The 6265-nt window shown below is 38.4% G+C and overlaps 1 pseudogene; it reads right to left on the bottom strand.

Moving 5' to 3' along the window:
* Positions 1–286: 286 nt before the first annotated feature.
* On the bottom strand, positions 287–1960 carry LOC105513690 (annotated as a pseudogene).
* Between the last annotated feature and the right edge of the window lie 4305 nt (positions 1961–6265).

Below are 6265 nucleotides of genomic sequence, written 5' to 3'. Positions count from 1 at the left end.
ACCACAGAAAATTGAAATAACACATGCAGCACAGACTGGTTTTCAACATACAGAGGGCCCAAGCAAGAAGGGTTGAGTACTGAAGATCTACAGAAGTCAGACTGGGAGCACTACTACAGGAAGTTAGAATCTATCCACGCAGCTCTTTCCTCCCACATTCCAGGCTCATCACTTCTTCCTATTTCAAGCTAGCTTATCCAAATAAATGGAAATCCAGGCTGCTTCATATATATTAATACTTTCCCAGATGTTTTTCAGGAGGCATCTCCACAAGCCAAGCCCCGACTCAAATTCTGCACAGGAAGTTCCCGTTGCTATCAAAGAACTCTCTCCCCCTCTGCACTGTTTTCCTGCTGGTTACCTGACTCCCCTGCCTTTAATTCCTCCAGCTCCTGATCAGTTGGCAACCCACCATGCCCAGTTCTTCTGGTGATCTCACAATCACTGGAGTACTTCTGCAGCTCTCTCTGATGACCCAGGACTGCAGCAACAAGCACAAAGCTCTCCTCCAGGTCCTGGATTCCTTTATTTCTTCCCTTCCATCTCCTTGGTGTATTTGTCCTGTGAGTGTTTGACTCTCTCACTTTCAAAGTTGTGCTGTAATTCGGGTCTTTGGATGAAGCTTCACGCTCTGGCATAAGCACAGAACCTGATACAGAGTGGCCTGCAGGGAGCAGCTTCCAGGTATTTCCAGAGCCCTGGAGCTGCCGAAGTGAGTAGGCAAACCCAGTTTTCTTAAGGACTTTTTGATCCGGCTCATCTTCTTCTCAAATATGGGTACAAATTTGCCTTTTAAACTTCTTCAGGGCGGGGTGGCTCACGCCTGTAATCCCAGCACTTTGGGAGGCTGAGGTGGGTGGATCACCTGAGGTCAGGAGTTTGAGACCAGCCTGGCCAACATGGTGAAACTCTGTCTCTACTAAAAACACACAAAAAAAATTACCAGACTTGGAAGCGTGGGCCTGTAATCCCAGCTACTCGGGAGGCTGAAGTGGAAGAATCGCTTGAACCTGGGAGGCGGAGGTTTCAGTGAGTGGAGATCTGCCATTGCACCCAGCCTGGGCCACAGAGCAGAACTCCGTTAAAGAAAAAAAAAAAGGAAGGAAAGAAGGAAGGAAGGAAGGAAGGAAAGAAGAAAGAAAGAAAGAAAAGAAAGAAAGAAAGAAAGAAAGAAGAAAGAGAGAGAGAGAAAGAAAGAAAGAAAGAAAGAAAGAAAGAAAGAAAGAAAGAAAGAAAGAAAGAAAGAAAGAAGGAAGAAAGAAAAAGAAAAACTTCGGCTCACATCAGTGCAGACATCAAAGCCTTCTGCCAACCTGGGAACTGACCAGGACTAGGCGCCTCCATTTGCCTCCGAATTTTCTGGAATCGGATTGCTTTTTTCTGTTGTTGCAGGGTGTTGGGGGAGAGAACCAATTGCAGAAGCCATGCAAGAAAGTAAGATGCATGTTTGAAGAGTCTCAGGCTAAATCATGGATCTCCTAGCTCACTTCTCTTTGATTGCAAGGGCAACCGGGCCATGTTGCCGGTTTAGAGCTGCTCTGTACGCTGAGAACGCTAACACTTAGAACAATAACTGCCCTTAAGCATGCCGAACGCTCTAAACGGGTGATGAAATACATCATTAGTGAAGGGACCAGCGGTCCCAGGGGAGCTGAACACCTGACGCTGCGCCCCGGACAACGCCCCTAAGAAGGAACGAAGGCCGCTGCCAGGCAGGGTGCCTGGCACCAAGGGGGCGCAGCCTGGGGCGGTGTGGGGAGTAAGGTCCTGCTTCAAGCTGAGGGCCCAGGGAGAAAATGGTACCTCTCCACCTCCTGCAGCTCCCATTCCTCCAGCTCCCAGTCAGAATCAGGGTCCGGCTGATAGGAAACGGGCCCGCCACCCAGTGGGTCGCCAACCCACAGCGAGTGATGGCAGCGTGAACGGGCCCGCCTGTTTAGATACTCAGGGTAACCACCATGTTGACGCAAACCAGCCTTCAGCAGCCAAATCGGGTCTATCTTTGACAGAAGGATTCAAAAAGATTTTACATAATTAATATTTTCTCCCTTTACATGCTGTCTCTTTAAATTGCCCATAAATGTTCAAGATTATTCACCAATTATTATCCAGGTGAAGCTTTGTCAAATCAAATTCAGAAACATGAAGTCATGTTTCTGGTTTTATCCTCACTTTCTAATTTATTTAAGGAAAGAAGTATTTTTTTTTTTTTTTCTGTTTCATGGTTAAATTTGTTGCTGTTTTTTCTTTGTACTCCCTCTTTTCATAATTGAGAGTTTGCTCTCTTTTAAAGTTAGTCTTGCCATATTTAAATTATAACATTCACAGGAAAAAAAAAAATTAAAAAGCCAAGGACTTGAACAGACACTTCTCAAAAGAAGATGTTCATGCAGCCAACAAACATACAAAAAAAGCTCAACATTAATGATCATTAGAGAAATGCAAATCAAAACCTCAAAGAGATACCATCACATGCTAATCAGAATACCCATCATTAAAATGTCAAGAAACAATAGAGGCTGGCAAGGTTGTGGAGAAAAAGGAACACTTTTACAATGTTGGTGGGAATGTAAATTAGTTCAACCATTGTGGAAGACAGTGTGGCGATTCCTCAAAGATCTAGAAGCAGAAACATCTTTTGACTCAGCTATCTGTTACTGAGTATATACCGAAAGAAATATAAATCATTTTGTTGTAAAGATACATCTACATGTATGTTCACTGCAGCACTATTCACAATAGCAAAGACATGGAACCAGCCCAAATACCCATCAGTGACAAACTGGATAAAGAAAATGTGGTACATATACACCACAGCATACTATGCAGTCATAAAAAGGAATAAGATCATGTCTTTTGCAGGAACACGGATGGAGGTGGAAGCTGTTATTCTCAGCAAACTAACGCAGGAACAGAAAATCAAACACCACAGGTGCTCACTTATAAGTGGGAGCTGAACGATAAGAACACATGGACACATCCAGGGAAACAACACACACTGGGGCCTGTTGGGAGGAGTTTGGGGAAGGAAAGCATCTAGAAGACTAGCTAATGGATGCTGGGCCTAATAGCTTGGTGATGGGTTAATCTGTGCAGCAAACTACCCTGGCACACATTTATCTATATAACAAACCTGCACATCCTGCACATGTACACCAGAACGTAAAATAAAAGTTGAAACAAAATAAAAATAAATAATATTATAATTAATTAGAAAGTAGCCAATAAATGTGAGTAGAATAGAAAACAAAGCTATAGATCCTTTTTTGTTAAGAAAATTTTATTTCTAACAGTTATTCAAATATTATAGCTGTTATGATGAATATAGATTAAAAACTTTGGAAACTAAAAATATGGGTTTGAAATAATTTTTACAAAATATAAAATCTCCAGCTTTGGTTTTGTGTAGCTCTGTGTTATTTTCAAATTTAAGGTGCTATAATGAAGCTGAAAACAGGAAACGTGTTACATATTTTTAACTAAAATATGAAGGAGAAATAAAACAGTTAATCTGTTTTATTTTGACCCCTTATTTTAGCTAGCACTTTTGCATTTAAACATAGGAATCACGGTTTTGAAATTCCAGGGATTTTCTGCCAAAAGAGAAGTCGGCCTACAAACTATTGTGATGCTAGATGCCAGCAAATCCATTTATTTAGTTAGCAAACATCGCAATTCTAGTGTGAACTCAGACCATGTTTGAGACTTTAATTAAATGGAAATGTGTTGTCTTAGCTGAGAGAAAGAAAACAACTGGTTATTACATTTTCTAAGCTAGAAATGCAGTGTTTATTGGGTGAAATTTTACACACATACACACTTAAAAACAAGCAACTGCGTTTAGCTCTATTGAATAAATATGGAAATAGACATTACCTGATTTATAAAAACTGGGAAGTAATGCTAATCATTTCTGATCATCAGGATGTAAAGGTTTATCAGACAATTCTCTGCTGAGTAGATGCCTTCTTGATTTGCAGTTTACTTTAACGAGAATACTATATTTGAGATCTGAAAATACAAAAACGAAAACATGGATTTCTTGCAAACTCATATTATACCTAGGATTTAAGGGTTAAATCGCAGTGGATCAGACCTGTAATCCCAGCAGTTTGGGAGGCCATGTCAGGCAGATCACCTGAAGTCAGGAGTTCAACATCAGCCTGGCCAACATAGTAAAACACCATCTCTATCAAAAATACAAAAATTAGCCAGGCATCTTGGCAAGCACCCATAATCCCAGCTACTAGGGAGGCTGAGGCAGGAGAATCACTCGAACTCGGGAGGTGGATGTTGCAGTGAGCCAAGATTGTGCCATTGCACTCCAGCCTGGGCAATACAGAGAGGCTCTCTCAGGAAAAAAAAAAAAAAAAAAAAAGAGTTAAACTCTAGATTATTTTAATACCATTTAGTAAGTGTAAAAGTTGTGATACAATAAATAGCAAACCTACATCTGAAAACTTCCAATAAAGATTACTCATTGACAAATTTTGCATAATGCTTTGCTATATTTACACATATATAAAACTGTTTCTGCTAAGAGTCTCTCACCTAATTAGACTGCTTAGATAACAACTGATGGCTAAAAGCATAACCCATAATTAATTTTCCTTAAACAAACAAACAAACAATTGTGGGGATCTTTATGTGGTTTAATTTGCTAAAGGAATAAATTGGTTTTCTGGCATATGATGGTTGCAGTTTTCTTTTCCTTATTCTACCTAAATATTATTCTACTGTTTATTATCATATCCATACAGTATGGTTCAACCTTAAGAAAGTACTTAAAGTCACTTGCTATTTTCCCAGTGCTTTAGATGTGAAGGATATTAAAAATAAGATGTAGTGCTTTATAGTTAATTATAGTTTCATTGTAATTTGAATAAAACAGACATTCTTGTAAAAATAGGACCAGGACATTATAAATATGAGTGTCTGTGTGTTATTCCTGAACTTACAGTACAAACAACCTTATAATATTAGGAAAGGAAAGACTTACTGTAAGTTAATGAAATAAGAGATAATTTGAAAAATATTTATTTAATTTTTACTTTGTTTAGGGTCATCCTAGAGGAAAGAAAAATATTTAGATATGGAGAGATAATTGAAGTTCCATGTCTAATTATCCTGTTTCTGAGGCTTTACGGGAATATGGCCAAATTTATCACTGATTTTGTAGAAGAGTTCTCAGCAGAAATTTGACATAGGACAGCTGAAGCAATGAGAGAGGTGAAGCATAAATATCCCCAAACAACCTATTTTCCATATTGAAATATATTTCTTCTAAGATTGGAAAGCTTTAATGAAGTCAGAGATGACTGAAAAGTGGCTTACCTGACAGATGAAGCAATAAGCCCATTCCCTCTCTGCAGTTAAAAGCTTGAAATTACCCATCTGTCATTTCTCTAGTGGGCGGGGATTATGATGGAAGGCAGCATGCCATCTTAATTACATAACTTTCCTAATTCCGATTATATATCATGTAGGGTATAAAATACATTATCTTTCTACAATAAACTGAACACATAATAATGGCTATATTCCATTTTATCTTTGACATTTCTATCTTTCCATTACTATTTTTCTAATTTAATGTAGTATTTTAGCACATTTTACCTTGATGTCACTGTCCCCTATTTTTTGATATTGTTATCAAAAATGCAGTGATAATTTGTTGACAGTTAATACGCATGTGAACACATATCAGTATACCACATACGAGATTTTATGAATAGAGAGAAAATAAATATGATTTAAATTTAGATTTCCTTTGTCTTCATTGTTTTTCTTATAAAGGGCCCTTTCACTTTGTACAAGAGTTCTCAAGATATGGGCTCCCAGAGGATTCCGCAGGGTGTATAGACTTATTCATGTGACTTTGAGCAAAAGATCCTTGTGATTTAATTCAATATTATTCCTTTGTACAGCTGGATGAATGCTAGAAGTCCACACTCGATACTTTTTTACTTTCATTTGACTCATTCAGTGATAACCTTGAGCTGCTACCTTCACAACTGAATATGTGACAGGAATGTTGAGCTGAGTAGGATTAAGATAACACATAAAAAGGAAACCTTTAAAATTTTTGATATAGAGGGACATCTATATAGAGATACTCAATATAGATAAAATGCCTTTTAAAACCAGACTTTGGAATGTGATATATATATGTATGTGTGTGTGTGTATATATGTATACACACACAGACACATGCACAAGAGAGTATACTTTCTTTCAGTTCTGTGAGAAACTCAAAACCTTAAAT

Source organism: Colobus angolensis, unplaced genomic scaffold (assembly GCF_000951035.1).
Source record: "Colobus angolensis palliatus isolate OR3802 unplaced genomic scaffold, Cang.pa_1.0 Scaffold234, whole genome shotgun sequence".
Classification (NCBI taxonomy): Eukaryota; Metazoa; Chordata; class Mammalia; order Primates; family Cercopithecidae; genus Colobus; species Colobus angolensis.
The sequence above is the reverse complement of the archived record's forward strand: the minus strand, read 5'-3'. Positions and strand labels throughout refer to the sequence as shown.